Source organism: Bombus terrestris, chromosome 15 (assembly GCF_910591885.1).
Source record: "Bombus terrestris chromosome 15, iyBomTerr1.2, whole genome shotgun sequence".
Taxonomy (NCBI): Eukaryota; Metazoa; Arthropoda; class Insecta; order Hymenoptera; family Apidae; genus Bombus; species Bombus terrestris.
In genome coordinates this window covers 3,679,591-3,697,667 of record NC_063283.1, presented here as the reverse complement: position 1 = coordinate 3,697,667, position 18,077 = coordinate 3,679,591, and the positions used below count along the sequence as shown (strand labels likewise).

The window sequence follows — 18,077 nt, the reverse complement described above, 5'->3', positions numbered from 1 at the left end:
CTTCATTCTTATACATCATGGACTTTATGGAACTCACTTGAAAGACACAGCCAAGAAATGAAACACTCTAGAAGACTGTAAAAACTACCTAAAAGTTCGCTACCAAAAAGGATGAAAGATGACTTGTGTAGTTATGAACGGCAAGCGGTCTACTTCTAGTTAAATCTTTCTTAACCCTCGCTACGAATTTTCCAAACACCGTAACATTTCTTAAAACTACCATATACATATTTACATACTAAAAGATGTTTATATATTTATAAAGGAAACTCTTTTCACAATCCTGTAGCCGTGTTGAAATCGTGTTGCGGAAGTATCGTATTATACGCGGGATGTTCGTATTTTAAACTCGTGAAAGATGTCGACAATCTTCCTCCACTGCATTAAGAAAACTCCATTGCGGTCTCATTTGAATATCGAAAACGTAGAAAGCTTCGGCTTCGACACGCTTGGAAAATGAGAATCGATCTCGGTGGCTTGACGTTCAAGTGTAAAATACGCGGCATCCGCTAATCAAATATCCAGAGCGTCCTCGGCCGGAAATCAAACCGGAAACGGAAATCTTAGATCAAGGATTCGTTCATCTCGATCATCGATGGAGATCGCGGTCGGATTCGAAACGAACACCGAGAGCCATCTCTGCGATAAGGGTCGGAAACGTTCAAGGACCGGCACAGTCACCTTCTGTCGCGTGCGCTAGCGCGTCAAGGACGAAAATTCAATTTCCCGCTATCTGAACAGTGGCAAACGGACGCTGGCGAACTTACTTTTCCAGCGGACACGTTCTGTCGCTTGCCGGAACTCCATTGCCCCGTATTACAAGAAGAAATCAACGAAAAAGTCGAGGAGATAGAGAAAACGCAAAGAAAAAATCACGAGTGCCCGGTTGCTGGTTGTTATCTCTTCTAGAAAGTTTGAAAACTTAATTATAAAGAGGAAAGAGATACATTAACGATCTTTATTAATGGCGATAATCTCATGGTGTATAAGAAATTGGAAGTTTAATGTGTGTCTACTTATACGTAGACCTTATAGAGAAACTTCAGAGACTGATACACTTTGTAGATCAAATAAATAATTAAACTAATTTTCTCCTTTAGCTCTTTAAAAAATGTGCAACTTTTATTCGCTCTACTTTTTCGTATCTTTTGTCATCTACTATTTGTCTACTATCTGAACTGTTATAGATATATCATAACGTTAGCCTTGTCTGATTCTTAATACCAGGAATTAAAATGAAAATATTGCAATTTTATTAGTTAAAAAATGGGACACACATTTTGAGGTGGCAAATTGAAGATTCTATAAAAACTACGAAACAGGAGCGCTTATTTATTGGACATATAATACCGTTACGTTAAAATCAACTTCTTTATTTAAAAAAAAAAAAGAGAGAGAAAAAGAAAGGAACAGGCACTTCATGGTAGCAAATGAAAAATTTTAACGAAGCTGCGAAACGAGAACAAATATTCACTCGTTGGATATACCATAGCATTGAGCTAACACTTCGTATTAATAACAATATTCTGTTAAAATACCGAAAGGGAAATATAAACAAACCTCGCGAAACTTTGAAACTTACAGAGGCAGCGAGAACACAATTTCCCGAGGAAAAAGCGACGTAAGAGATAAACGAAAGAGATAGAACAGCGCGAACGTTAATACGAATACCCGAATTTCTCTGCAGCGTATCTCTCGAGCTCGAAAGGTATGAAGTTACGGCAACACGGAAATATTTTGAACAATGGCAAGTGCGCGCATCGCGCGAAGGGAAAAGCTCGAGCATTAGTCAGACAAGAGGCATTCGTTTCTGAATGAACTGACGCGCGATATTAAGTCGTCCCATATATCAAGCCATTTCAAAGAAATAACAAGGTCTTCGAATGCAAAGAAGGAGGCCAAGAAGTAGATAAATAGACAGGCGTGTACGAAAAGATGAAGAGACTACTGTGAGTTCAATCGAGCGCGCGAATCCTTTGCACGACCCTTCCAGCCGCGATCCTTTAAATCCTCTTCCCCCATCGAGCCTCCCCGCTCGCCAGAGCTTTTCCAGTTTCCCGACGTAAACAGTGCAGGTCTGACTCGCTGAAAAACTGGCCATTTCCGGCCATTCCTTCTCCAAACTCCCTGTTAACCTACATAAAATAACGAAACTGCAACAACTCGATATATATCTCCGTTCGTAAATATTAGGACACCGGCTGGTTTCATATGAAACACGACGAGTAATCCGAGGTATCGAAAAAACGATCGATCAATCAGCAATTCGATATGTGTAAAAAAAAAAAAAGATATTGTTAGATCTATTTGAGAGAATGACAGTAATACAGTAAATTATAATAATCGTGTATTGACGCTCGGATAGATTTTTTAAGTAAATCCTGTCGAAAAGATTGAATTAGACGGAGTACTGCAAGAAATCTACTCAAAATTTGCATCTGATCTATAAAATCGTTTATAACATGCATGGAACGAAATGGCAAGAAATATGACGAAGTCATATGATTTTCGTAATTGACCATTAAATTTGAAGGATTTTAAGGATTGCGTCAGTGTGGAACAGCAATTTAAAATATCTAGCTCGCCGGAAGGATAGCCACAGTCAAATTCTACCAACGAGCATTGCCAAATTTCCAGCAAACAGTTGGCACATGCACATAAAATAAACCGCCGATTCCTATTTGCGTTTCGAATAATTTTCAACACAGCATACCTTTTGATCTACGCCGTCCCTTTTATAGGTGCAACTCGAAATATACTCGTTTCATAATAATTTTCCAAGGTAATAAGTCTCGTCGGAAGGTCTGTGGTCATATAGTCCGTAATTCCGTAATTAGAAACTTCATCTCCATGGCCGGAGTCCGCCGTGAACGCGGTGCAGGCGCCTGCACGTTTCGCTCATTCTGCCTTTCATTTCTAATTCCAGGGCCCACATGCTGCGGCACAGCTATTTGTCTGTCGGCCGTCAAACGCAGCCTGCAACGTATTGTTTATAATTCGGCAAATGGCGGTTCCGTTCGGGGAGGCAACACGAGATACGCCGGTTGTTCCTGCTGCGAGCGAGAGACGAGACGCTCGCTCAAGACTGTAATCTAAAACCGAGAAGCGCCGGGAGAGACAGGAGACTGCAACCCGAAGACCTTCTTCGAGGATAACCCGCTCCACCGCTCGTGTTCCAAGCGTATAAACACATAGAAACCGCCAGCTCTCGCTCTTCTCTGCCATATTCTGACCGAAAACAAACAACTCTGGGTTTCACGCGTCTACATCAATCGAGGTGGAGGAAGTTTCAGGGAAATTGCGTTTCGACGCAGTCGCGGCGTATCGTAAAAGCGGATACGTACTTGCAAGGCCTGCAATTCGCCTGGCATAAAGGATACCGATGCATCTATGAAATTGAAACGCACGAATAGCAGTACGTGTGTTGGATGCTTCGGCCGTCCTGATCATTGAATCAGGATTTCAAGTTGGTTGCGAATGTCGGCAATATGATAACGACAGCGATCCCTTACAGTTACAGTAGTAATGGAATTTTAAAAAGTTCCGTGTTACACATGCAACACGCGCCACTGACCTCACTAAAGAAATAAAATAGTCAAACTCGAAGATGGTATCATCCCCCTGGGGATAGCCATCCACATGTTACTTAGCAATTAAATTAGAAAAATTTACCAAATGTCCAGTTGGACAAATTGTAAAGTACAAGTTAAATAATAATAAAAAAAACATGCAACACATTCATAAAAGTTTCACAGGATAAGCGTTTAAATACTTTGCCTCCTTTTTTCTTTTATTACAGCTCGCATTCTTTCCAATTTGCTTCATATACACTACCGTGTCATATATTCTGTGTTCTCATCATTTTACTAAACATTCCGCGTTTTTGTATCCGAACCGAATAGTATAGTCGATGATGAGTTAGCAGACGAATTAACTTGGATTCTCTTTGATACGATGTATTAGTAATAAATTGAATAAATAATTGCTACAGACGCATAATCGTCAAGGTACTTAGTAATAACGACAACAACCAAGAACAATTTGCTATTCGTCTGACGTAATCGATGCGTATACTCGTTCTTCTTCTTACATCAGACAAGATATTTCCGCGTGTAGTTCTAATTCGGTGGTCAGAGAGTGTAGCATAGGTGTCTCCGATAAATAACTGTCGCCCTCGATGAAAAGCCGCTCCAGCGAATTTACATGGAGCTAATTTATATGTACACAAGACTATTGTTCCAGACCCCGTCACTCTGATAAACGTCCGGCTACTGTTTCGAGTATCTCGACACGCTAGAGTTTATCGGGTTTACGATACGGATCGTAATGCATCCTTTATTTTCAGTCGAATACTCGAATAACACTCGTGCAGAATTAACGCGTGGCATCGCAATTATTTGCGCAGTTGATAGAGACAAATCAAGCGAGGAAGCGTTGCGGCGACGAGCACGCGTCATAAAGATCAAAAGTTATTTCAACGGAAGATAAAAATTGACAATGACGAGGAAACTTGCGAGTATGGTTGCTTCCATGACATAGTGACCTCCTAAAAAGCATCCAGTTAGTCGCGCACAGTTCGTATGTATCGCGTTTCACATTGTCAACTTTGTAGTTCAACTCCATCTCGTCTAAAGTTACGTTTTCACAGATTTCGTATACTTTTTATGATACTGTCTCCTGTTTCCATTGCTGGTAGCTCTTTCGCTGTTATAATAAAATTTTCCTTTTTGTTTATCATTAGAGTGCTCTTTTTGGCTTGTTCTCTATTTTTGTTAAGCTCGGATTATTAATTTACTTAGATGCTGAGATCGCTTGTCCGAGATTCCTGACGCTCTACGCTTCTTTATTACTGGGTCGCAAATAATTAATCTATTAAGTGGGAAAGATAAGTATACTTGGCGCTGGAAATTCTTCAATATAACAATTCTTTTATTTAGAACTTAACGATCGTTTTACGTTTCATTTTATTTCTGTCAAAAATTAATTATATGATATCTATGTTTGCAATGATTAAAATCAGCATAGTTGGAATTGTGGAGGATTTATTAAATTTTAATTTTGCAATTAAATGGTAACCCAGATACGCTAACATTTTCCTGTGATGTTTTCCGAAATAATTTAATTTTCTGGGCAGTTTGAATTAAAAGGAGAATTCAATTTTTCTATTAACTGGTTTTCAAAAACTGACCGTCCATTTAAACAAATATTGGACAATGTTTAAAAACTCACAAAACAGAATGAAATTCTCCTTTCCTTAGAAATATAACGGACGCGTTAAAATTATATATTAATAAGACGACGCGCTTAACAACTTAATAAAATGCTCGAATATGAAAATTTATGCATTCCTATGCCCAAGGAAAGTTAGTAATCTAATAAAATAAGGATTTAAAATCGTAGTTAGTTGCTAATCGCTACCATTACTCTGTGCATTAGCTCACTGTGTAATGAGAACTCTGACTCATTTCAAACTATCACGAAGCTCATCGAAATTAGTTCAACGAAAATAATATCGAAAGTTATTTGGCTCGGAAAAATGGTAAAGAGAGAGAGAGAGAGAGAGAGAGAGAGAAAATAGGTGGGAAAACTTGATGAAACGCAGTATTATTAGAAAAGTTGAGGCATAGGGTCAACATTTACTGCGGCCACAGCGCGCTCTCCGTTTCGACCATCGATTTCCTCTTTCGAATTTATTTCGGGCTACGGGTCGTCACGAGAGAAGTCAGGTCGAAAAATGTTTCATTCCAATCGAACGCGGGAACTCTTTCCCCTGCAACAAAGTGCACCGTAGTTGTATAAAATTTATTACATTGACACTATCCCTTTGCCTCGGAGCAACTGATAAATTATTTGAAAAGCAAACAGACCGAGTTCTAAAATTTCGAGACCGGAAAACGACGATTGGTTAGGGCAGTTATCCCTTTAAGCATTACGAACGTAAAGGAATTGAAATAAACCTGGAAAATTACAAAATTACTAAAACGTTTAGCCTCTTTAAGATCAAATTTTTTTTTATTTTATAAGAAGAACTGGCCTTTTATTAATTTGTTAAGAATACCAATTAACAGTAAATATTTGTTCAGCTGATTTTCTAAAGAGGACAATATACATTAAAATTTGACACTTATCGTTCATCCATTAATCAATCTTGGCATTCGTGTTGCTAGCTTTTTTCACCCAGTTTCCTACCTAATATACCTCATTATACCTACTATTTTACCCTAACATACCTTGATATGTACACAAATTTCAACAATGAATTTATCAAGATATCATCACAGCCAATGAATAATTGTTTATTCAATTTTCTTTCTGGAAATTTTTACTATCTTGAATCAGTAATTTTCACTGTCCGATCCTTTCACTTCTTTCTAATCCAAATTTCTCTTTCTAATCCTTTCCTTGCCAATCTAAACCAATTATCGCGTTCCTCATACACATCACTAGGTACCTCCTACTCATAAACAGGACGAGTAGTATTAGGTTGTTTGGAAAGTGTCTTTCTTTCGCAAACGTTTTTTACAATAATGCACCTTCATACAAACGTGAAACCAAGTCTGTGAAATGTCACGGTGTCTGTCTCAACAGAACAAAATCGTACGTAATTCGACAAAATAATATAAAACAGAAAACGTTGTGCGTCTATTATTTCCTCGCAAAACGAATGAAACCTTCCGGACGGCCTCGGAGTTTTGTTGAAAATTGTGGATCTTAGTCACCGAAATAAATGTATGGGAACACACGCATTACATGTAGAAATGATATTAAAATAGTTTCATATTTCTCTAACATGTGATTAACAAGATTTTCATAGATACGTAGATTGCACGCGTCTCGGCACTCCTTTTGTCTCAGCATCTTCTTTTCTACTACGCGTACGGAACAGCTGCATTCTTCTGTTTTACGGGACGTTGCGCACGCACATGCTCATATATATGTGTCACTACTACGCGGCTAATCCAGTGTGGTACACAAAATTACACATATCTCAATAAGTTTCATGGACCTCCGCGTCGTTCGTCGCGACAGGTTTGTCCTGTGCCTCGAGTTTCCGCCAGCACGTTAACGCGAGTTTTAACCCAGTGCAGAAACGACACTGTCCGTGAGCACGACGTTCTCGAACAAAGCTGAATACGACAATGCGAACGGTCCGCCAGAGCGCAATACACTCACGTGCTCGTTTACGACCCGGGACAATGCAGCCTAAATGCTGCAGCGTCCAGCTGCTTTTAATTTCTTTAGCCGACCGTTGGTCGTCTTAACGCCTCGCCATAATCGCGTCTACAACAGGAACCGGAAGCGACGACGGATAGAACGGATATATACATAAATATCACTTTATGCTGGAGCAAACGTCGCGCCAGACACTCGCAATTTACGGCAACAAAAATACCAGAGACAGGGAATGGGTGACCAGGGTATGCGAGAGAAGATAGAAAAGCAACGGGAAACGGATGCGACGCGGAAACGAGGAAAAACGTCGATGGATGTTTACGTCGGTTTTAGCAGGCTGACGACGCGGGGAAGCGATCCTCCTCGTTTCTTTTGTCGCGTGGGATGCAAGCAGAACGCGACGTTTCGAACAGGATGAGTAACGAAGCGATATTCGTGCGCGCGTGTACACGGTTACAATAAATGAATGATTTCAGTGAGAAGGACGGTTGTGCATAAATAACAAGCCGATAAGCCGCTTTATGGTGGGAACACCTGACGTTCTCGACGACGACTCGTTCCAAAGTATCCCTCTGGTTCTTTAATGCAGACCGAAATGAACATAGAGGCAAAGAAAATGTATAGAATTATTCTTTTTGGTTATTGTTGGCAGTATAGAGATAGGAATAAATAGGTATTTAAAATAACGCAAAAGGGGTTCATCGAGCTCCCTGGAATCATTAACCTTTTTATAGTTTTTGAATTTTTATATTCTTAAGAAGAGATGTTACTATTTCGAATAACTGGCGAAAAGACTTTTGATGTTTCACGAATATATAAACAAGTAGTACCGCGCTGCACTTTCTGAATATTTATATTCATGAAAAGAGATATTACTGTCATTTTACTCAACTCATAAAAGGGCTTTTAACGTTTCAAATAGTATACTAATATAGTAATAGTATTATAATATATAAAATTGAAACGGAGAGTCACGCGTACTGATAACGATTCCTTCGTATTTTCCTCAAACTTGAGATATTTTTGAATATTAAAAAATACGATTCAGTGAAAACGATATGGAGAAGACAACGAAGTTAAATCTTTGAGTGCCCGCTGAAAAAACACGATACGTAGTCTGCCTCTATTTTCCATTCTAGCTGTTTAGCTTTGCACATTTCTATCTCTAGTACAAATTGTTAAACGATTCGTAGATATATATATTTGCGTTTTATACTTAGAAGTAATCTACTATTATGAAATTCAGAAACGTATAACAACGTTCTTTGGTCTCGCAGAATTTGGAAATCTGTTCTTCGAAATCGCACAGAAGTTCGCGCCTGCTCCGAGCGTTTGTTTTCTACCCACCGATACGAAAACAGGTTACAAAGCAAAACAGTTTGGAAAAAAGGAAGAGAAAACGATGACGAAGAATTTATGCAGAATATAAAGTTGCGACTGTGATCGGGATCCAGCTACACGTATGTAAAGAAATCAGAATAAAACCGAGTTTTCCCAGACCGAGTAAAGTGCGATGTTTGAACAGTTTTCAGAAGTGGCTTTGTGTTTTCTCGAAACGCACACGTTTGTACACAATGTAACTACGATTCGTGGCTTCGCACACGAAAACGATTCCAGAGAACCGGCAACATCCATCTTGAAGGCAGACAAACAATGGAAAAAGATGTTTCTAAAATAATATTTGCGATTCGTTTGAAGAGAAAGAGAGAGAGAGAGAGAGAGAGAGAAAGGGAGAGAGAGAGAGAGAAAGATCACCAGAATAGTGATCACAGGTAGCATCTCCTGGCTACTAATTAGTCAGACTATACCCCAATTACAGAAGCTCTAGTAGAAGGCAAATTAGAGATGCTGGATAGAAGCGAGATGGACAGTTTGCCAAATATTTGCCGGCCAATAATGATTAGCTTAATTCCACTCGGTCTTCCATGAGCTTGTGCTGTTACGGAGGTTATAACAGGATTTAGTTTCTTCGCCTGAATTTTCTGCACCATGCTGTTTGTGCTAACTACGAACTTAGATGCAGTTTACTCAGCTAATTACGATCGGAAATGTCTCGGTTCTTTCGTTGCTGCTCGTTAAAATAACGCTGCTTTTGAATAATTGTACAGCAAAAAGATGTAAAAAATTGTCTCGCATGTGCTTGGTGTCTAATAGAATCTAATTGCATCTAATAGAAACGAAATAACGATTCTTAAAACTTGTAATAATTTCCTAATAATATTTTACACTTTGTTTTCAGACTTTCAATACTTACGCTTGTGGGTGTGTCTGTTAAACGAAACGCGACCTCCGCAGCCCGTTAAACGCCCCGAATGAAAAACCGTACAAATCGTTCAGTTTCAGCCGCTTGACACGTGTCTGACACAACGACGAGAACAATCAGCTTAGTTCTGCAGTGCATTCGGCGCGAAAGAGCAGCGCATGGCAAGGCAGATCATTGATCTATCAGAGTGGCTGTCGAAAATCTTGTAAAACAATTACTCGGAAGCAACATTGGCAGAGAAACTCTTCCCATCTTTAAACAGCGAAGATAATCCACAGGGATTATTTGGTTTCGACCGAGCAACGAGGAAAAATCAGTGATACTTTCCCGTAGAAAACGAAAACGATAAAGAAGAATGACTTCGAGCGACAGAGAGGAAACAGGAAAATTGTAAGAAGAGGACAGAAGAGGGCTAACGGAAAGGATTCTTTCAATTAGTTTGTCGACTCTTGAGATTCCAGTTAATCGACTCTCTTCTCGGACGTCTGCTACTCTAATGATCGTTCACATCGAGAGAGACGTTGGATGGTTTCTCCATTATGCAAGAAGTTGAACGCATCCATATTGATAAGCCAAGTTCTCGGATTCTCCGTAATATGTACTTCAAAAACTATTCGATAAATCTTTACGGTGCGTTCAGACCAAGTCTTGCTCCGCCTTAGCAAGAATTCGGCGATAGAATGCACGTCTGCAGTTTCGATTTGCTAAATTTTACCAACGTCGGGGAAAAACGAGTATTCGCTTGGTCGTACCATTGGATTAAATCTGTAGATTTCATGGAACCAGGAGAATTTTGCAATCTTTCCCTCCTTTTTTACTGTGTTAATATTAGTTTATTATATTATTATATTAATACCGGTTTATTGCTACAAACAACTGTTAATTACGCTACTACTCCGTGACAGATTGTTATAGCGGCTAACACTCTAACGTGAAAAAGATGTGTAGATTTCGAGGCGAAAAGAAGTTTGGTCGAACATGTTGAATCCGATGAAAACTTAATAAGCCAGCCAATGTACGCGAAATGCTGCACGACGATGTTGAGGAGAACGCGATTGCTGGGCAAACACGCCAGGAATTTTCCGGGAAATAATTGCCAGGCTCGATGGTTGCGAAACTTGGTTGATCTTTAACCGAGGCTGCAAGTTGGCCGAGACGATGGAATTCACGGAGAAGAATCGTCGGTGGGCAGATGGGAAAATTAGCGGTGGATAACGTGGCGTACGTTTGAAAGGTGATCAAAATTTCGGATCGTTGGGGATCGATGGAGCACGAGGAGCATGCTCGAAACTCGGTGTAATTAAAGGAACGCCGATGGTCAGCTCTTGAAAAGTTTCCGCGGTCCCTTTACCCACTTCAGCCGCTGACAATGAGTAACGAGTTTCGGGCCATTAGAGAAAATGGAAGACGAAATAACTAGCCGGACATGGTTCCACCTTAAAAACTCGACGAAGAACGGAAAGCCAGTTGGCCTCTGCCTTTCGAATTTCGCCGAACGTTTCCGACGAATGCACTTTGCCGATGAGGATACGATTGCACGCATCGGTTACTCGAAAAATTCCTTTCAGCTCCATTTTGCTCCGTAGAGGAGGAGAGACCACTTGCACCATGGAAAAAATTAATCGGCAAAAGTGTCGCGGGATTTGAAGAATATCTGGGTCACCTTTTCAGACAGATGAGAGAGAACGAAATGGATCAAAGAGCCAACTATAGGGGAAAGAATTTACATAAATGCTTAAGTGGCTGCCGTTCACAAAGAGGAAGAGAGGAGAGCAGTATCTTAAGAAGTTCGGCCCCAGAAAACGAAGAAACTTGAAGTTTCTGTAATGAGCTCAAAATTTTTCCCTCCTCCCCTTCCCTATCTAGTCGAGTTTGCGAGCCTCTTATCGACCGAATCGCGGCGCTCCTTTGCTTTGACAAACGTCGTCCGAGAAAGTTCGACGATAAGAAAAACTAAGATGAACTCGTAGAATACGGGATTACTTTTTAATCGTTTCGGGCTCGAGTCCCGAATTAATAAAAAAACGGGGGAGGGGGAGAGGAAAGATGAAGAGAAAAGAAAGAAGAGAATGGCAGATGACTTTAACCGGGAAGAAAGTTTCTGGTTGTGTCGGTGACGTCTCGCGCACGTCCACGTTTCTTCGGAGAAGTTAAAAAGTTAAACCGTGACTCGATGGGTGCAACGAGCCATCGATATCGATTGGACCTGAGCACTGATTAATGAATATCGACATCCCAGCTTCCCCAGTTTTCTCCAAGTCTCTTCGAATTAATTATAAACAGTACAGGTTAAGAATTCAGTAACTGAGATTGCCCTAAATTGCTATTTATAAGTGTTGCTTCTGGTCTGGCGTTGGTCGATTTAATTTTGATAAAACAATCACAATAGACCCAATTATTTATACGATTTTACCTTTCTAAACGATGCAGGATATCGAAGTTATCTGACAGAAAGGATATCCTATTAAATATTAATTTTACTAAAATAGAAACTCTTCTAGACCGTAACAATAATTTGTTAATATAGAAGTGTGCAAATAATTATCATAATTCGTAGCTTTCTCAGGTTTCTTTTAGAATTTTCCTATCACAGAATTTTAGTTATGTATTTTTAATAAATAGAAAACCGTCGAAGATTAGTGTGACGAGGAACACAACGATCCTCAAACTTAATCAAACACATTCTACAATCTGTGGTAGTAAAAAAATATCCATTTTTCGCAGAGGGGAATTTCGTGATTTTCATTCGCGCGTAATTCTGACGTCTCGTGACTGTCAACGTGCTCCCTAAATATAAGCTAATGGCCACAAAATATGTGGAAGAAAAGCGACGATTATAATACGATCGCGTGCGAAAGAAACTTACTTCTCCTTGAGAACGATTAAACCTATCGTGATCGTCGAATTTTTCTTTTCCAACCTGGCTCTTTTATTTTATCAATAAAAAGGTGTTTAGAATATATTCGAATAACATTGAATATAGAATACAATGGCGTCAATAAAATTTTGTTCAAACCTATGAAAGAACACAGCTGACCTAACGCGATTAAGTCTCTTTTGCATACTAGTTTACCAAGTAATGATATTAACGAATTTTCAAGTTACGTATTATAGATTATAGACTTTTATAAGCTTCTTATATACTCTAAAGTCAAACAGAATAATCAAACGACAAGTATTTTCTGAAACTTGTTTATAAAACTTTGCCCGTTTAATGATTGGCTTATAAAATTGTTACGCCATTAATCCGATAATACAAGAAGGACCAAATCATCGATTTTCTCGTCAAACTTCTATAAACATCGATTAATGTAGATTACAGAGAATCATACCGCGGAAAACAAGCAAAACGAAGTAAATCTTAATTTGACCCACTTTATACGATAGCTGTCAACCGGGCAATGATTAACGAGTTTGTTACGTCGAATTAACATTTTTTTAATCCCGATAGGTTCGACCGGCTGATTATTGACGGCACAAATCCGATCAATTAATTGCCACTGGGTCGCATCGTGGAGTTTGTAACGTTACAAATTACATGGAGATGTTTGATCGCGATTTTCGCAATTCATCGTCCGCGTACACGCGTGGATTCTCCACGTACGAACCTAATTCATTTAAGGCAGCCGGCAAGAGGCATCATTTTTCATAGATTCGTGACTTTGCCCCGTAGAAAGGAGACAGTTCATTTATCTTAGCTGGGCAAAAAGACATTCTTCGGTAATCTACACATCGTTTCTTCCCTCCCACAACACCATATTGCCTCGCGAGCGCGTTACATAATTTTTTCATTCATTATCAGTCGCGTATCGCGGTCGTATAAAGTCGCGCGCGCGTTAACACATTCATCGGCGAGCGTATTTTCATGGAGCTTGCACTCGCGCCTCTTATGTCACCACTTTTTACAAGCGTCACAAAAGCAAAAAATAGGAACGCACGATAAACCAGACGACTATGCAAAAGACGTTACGAAGATTGTATGCAAGAATTTGGTGAAGAATTTGCAAAACTCTTGCGAAAGAGATAACCACGTTCCGTGGTCATTGCGTAATTTACCACTTACTTGCCATAAGTTAATACGGTTTATCTCGATACGTCTATGTTAATAATATTTTCTTCATTTTCACAAATAAAAATGTTACACTGTCTACCGATGCAACTTGTTTATTACGCTTTCTCAGTATGATTAAAAAATAATAACGATATCGGCAATGTGTAAGTAATTACGTGGTATACTTTAGAACATTTATCGCGTGTTGGTGACCGGTGAAAGGCGTGGCGTAAACAGAAAGCTCAGTGACGGTGAATGCATTAACCCTTTCGCTGTTAAATCCGTACATCGTACGATCGACAAACATAAACTATTGAAACTTATAATTGCTATGTCGAACAATAATGTATTAGCTGTTTTAAGATCGATTATACGATCTACTATGAAATCGACACTGTAAACATAGATGAATGAGAACACATGAAACAATAGTTTTAAGAAAATTTGTTACACAGCGAAAGTTGTTTTTAGAAAGAGTTAACGAAGGAGAACTAACGTGTGCTGTCGCGTCGGTGCGATGTGGCCAACTGATATTCCATTCCAACGTGTATGATACGAGCTCGTTAGGGAACGAACTCATTACTTTTTCGAGTAGCAGCTGAGTTTTTGGCCGCACAGCTTGCCTCGCGCCAAATTGACCGTGTTTTAGTGAGAATTTTCCGGATTTTCCAAGCCGTGGAAGGTTTCGATTTTGTCTGGTGCAAGCCACAAAAATTTCAAAACTCGTTTCGCGCAACATCTACGAGTATCGTAAATATTCCATAGGATCGGGCGTGTAACAACATCGAAAACCATGCGAACGACAGAATTCGATTCCAGAGCTCGTAAATTAACGATAACGCCCGGACAATGGTCGTGCATTGTTCCAACAAAACTCTTCGAACGAAAATAAAAAAAATAGTACCGTCCTTTCTACTGAAATAATAAAATTTCTCTAAAAAGCTCCAGGACTGGCGAAACAAATTTTACCGTTGCAGGAGATCGAGTAATACTTTGTAAACGTTGCTTTCTTTTTTCATTTGATTTCGTAAAAATACGTCCGACATATAGCGGCTAAATCATCGGATTGACTTTTATATTTAGTGATTTTTCTTGCAAGCCTTTGAAACTAGAAATTAGTTGCTTGGAAAGTTATACAACATACTTTGTATCGTTTGGTGACTCATCGTTGTAAAATATCGTGATAACTGCACTGTACCTGTAACAAACAGAGATTTATATTTTAATATTTTTAATGCAATATAATGAAAAAGGTTATGTACAAAGAGCCACGTTTAATAAATTCAGACTAATCATGAATAATGAATTCTATTGAGTCATTCGATGAGTTTCTGCCAATTTTCATGCGTAACTCCTCTCCCACACACACAAACACACATATACTATATAATTACTTATCACTGTTATAACAAGTACTTTTAATTAATTGTAAAATTTACTCGAAACCATCAAATAATTACGAAATTATTTCTGCTATCTCGATTTTAATTTTTATTCGTATTTACACGAATAACATGAAAATTGTTTCCCTTCCTTTTCGCTTTTGCCACAAGCTTCGAACAGTTTCACTTGATAAGGTACACGTATCGCTCTTCCAAACGTATGAGCACAAAGTATATTTCACGAACGCGTTAAGTACATACGTATATACGATCCTATACAGATTTTATATTCTTATCTAAGGAAAAACTACATATATGCAAAGGAGATGCACGTTCAGCAAGACCAAACGAATCGCGAATAACAACTAGATTTCGTAGGCAAACGGATCGATGGCCGGTATCGATTAGATCGTATTAGAAGAGACAACACACCGGTAGACATTAACATCTTCGGGGCTCCGGTAGCCTGCAAGTACTTTCCCATAGCAATTTTACGAAGCAGTTAACACCGCTAACAAGTTATCAGAGTGAGATTGAAGGAAGATAGCCCGAGTAACCCGAACACTTCGCCGTCGATATAAACTCACTCCAGTTTGATCGGCTTACGGAACTCAGCCCGCGGCTACTTCAGCTTATCGACGTGGATGCTACCACGTATAGAGAGGTCTTCAATTTTACCGCCTCTATATTGTCTCTATATAAGCGGGGCTATCTTCGCGGAAACTTGGGAAGCGGTAAAATTTGCGAAGCAACTTTATCGGGAAACATCGTCTGAAGACCGATGCCGAAAGTGCCGCACTTTCACACGTTCGACGAGACTTCTGTGAAAATGTGTGACCGAACGTAAAGAAGGTTCGGGCGAATAGATATCGTAAAGGACTATATAAACTGGCAAATGTAAAACGAGAAATTTGTTGCTATTGGAAATGTAACGACGAGTTTCGTATTCTTCCGAGTAAGGCTAAGCCTGGTATCCTGGATTTTCTCTCGTAATAATATGCGAGGCAAGCTTAAATGCGAGAATGTATACGGAGATGTTTCCCCAGGGTGTTCCAGAATCCTGACGAATGGCGAGAATATATAGAGAATCATTGGTGTTTGTACGCGCGATCACGTGGATGTAAAACACGTATGAAGCGAGCTTGCGAAAGAAATCAATTTTTATTCGTTTCGTCGATGTATAAAGAGAAGAAGGATTCTTTAAGGATCGTTATCAATTATGCGTGATTACAGGGATGTAAAACACGTATCGTCCAGCGAAATGTTCACTTACTTCGTTAATGAATAACAAGAGAAAAGATTGTTTAAAAATCGTTATTACTAATATTAAGAAATCGAAACCCAGACTCAGTTGGATATCTCTTGTCTCATTTTAGTCTCATTGTTAAAAAAATTCTTCATTTCTCCATTTCTATCAAACAGATCCAAATGCGCGTGTTGAAGCATTCGCAAATACGAACATTGATAAGAGAAGGAAGAATAAAGTCGATATTCCTCACAATTGCGTACAACAATTTACACAATCGGTCTGCGAAACTCGAATCATGGTTGAAACAGCTAAATTATGCATAGAGATGTGGCAACGAAATACGATGTAAATTTAAAAGATGGGAACGACTGGTGTTTCCATGCGGGTATTCATAACAATTCACCGTCGAGATAAATCGCTACGGGCGAAAGTCACGTTCTTCCCACGGACCGAGTGCTTCCACTAAAAATTCCATCGCGAATCTTGGGCTATCACCTCTAAAACTTCATTAAACGTTTATCAACCTAATGGCCCCGCCAGCCGTGAAATAGTTCCGCTGATTTTTAAACCATCCCATCCAGCTGACCCAGAAAGACATCACGCTCCTTCTATCTCTCAACTGAGAGTATTGAAACATTCAGACACTCAACAGCTGACGTAGGAACGATATTTTCATGGAATATATCCAGTTTAATGGCAAATTGCGATTCCCATCGAATGGATATCTTGGAACTCTATCGTTACAAAGTACACAGAATAAAATTCGAGATTCATGAAAGAACTTTTGGCGAACGTTGAATGGACGTCACAAATATCGACGTTCGACCGAAAATCCGCTATGCTGGAAGAAAACGCGTCGAGTTGAGTTTCTGAACGATTCGTCCTGTTTCTTAACACGTTCGTCGCGATTCCGATTTTCATTAGCTACGATGTTGAACGCTAACGAACAATTCTCATACGCTAGATGCTTTTATATCGTAAAACTTAAAATGTGTATTTCATACGAATTACTGTGAAATATTTTATCGCAATTTCGAGCTTTCTGGTTCATGTCCTGGATTCAAATCGGTACCGCAAACATAATCCAAAAGTACACCGGTGTTCATAAATATTAAAACAGTTACAAGTCTGCTATGAAATATCTGATTGTTACACACGTAATTATTAAGCACGTAATATTTCGTTGTTAATGAAACAATTATGAGAAACCTGTACAAAAGCGAGTACTTAAGGTTCTGCATCTATAACATTTTCGTTTATGAAACAAATTGTATCATCAAAATTGCATTCATTGGATGCCTTCATAATGAACATAGAATAACAAAAATAACTACCATCTAAATTTTCATATTAAGCGCATTAATCAATTAATTGTCTCCTGAATAATTTGTATCGTATAATTTTTATTCCGACGTTCTACTTCACAATCCAAGATACCAAACCAGTCCTAATAAAATCCTTAAAAATTTAATTTTATAATTTCGTAACGCTTTATCAAGTTTATCCTATTTCGTTAGAAACATCCCTGTTACTTACGAACAAGACTGTGGATCTGAATCTTACGCAACGGATGTGTTAAGGGGAATAAGACATTTTTCGATCGGACAGACGCTTTTAGCTTCCTCCGCACATTAAAAATAATTTCAGTGTTTCGTTTGAAGCGTTAACTGCCATAGCTGGTCCCCAAGCAATCTGGTTGTTATTCTTGGTCTTTGGAAAGCTTCTGTCCCTTAATTCTTGATATCCTTCTTCCGAGTCTCTGGAGGCGATTCATCGTTCGTAATCACCGCCGACTTTATCACCCACGTGCTCATTATCTTGCGTCACGCTTTAATAACTATCGAAATATAAAATTGTCCCTGGAGCAAAGCACGTTGCTGGAGGAATTATCAAGGACGCGCGGTGGCTGTTGCTATCATTTTATATTTGCTCGGAATGTACGAAGGAGCAATGCTTTGT

General features: G+C 39.1%; 1 protein-coding gene and 1 long non-coding RNA gene across 7 annotated transcripts in view; one reads left to right on the top strand and one right to left on the bottom strand.

Annotated features, from left to right (window-relative positions):
• The window catches only part of LOC110119914, a 303,031-nt gene extending 291,874 nt beyond the window's left edge, over window positions 1–11,157 (top strand). For 4 of the 6 annotated variants that reach the window (XR_007226605.1, XR_007226603.1, XR_002308435.2 and 1 more), the window contains one exon: window positions 2,927–4,255. This is a non-coding gene — a long non-coding RNA (uncharacterized LOC110119914). Of the gene's footprint in view, window positions 1–2,926; window positions 4,256–8,450; window positions 8,946–9,412 lie in introns of those variants that run through there. The other 2 variants (XR_007226599.1, XR_007226600.1) reach the window with 2 other exon arrangements.
• Window positions 1–18,077, bottom strand: part of LOC100647316 (complexin) — a 323,682-nt gene that overhangs the window by 258,856 nt on the left and 46,749 nt on the right. The window lies entirely within an intron of this gene.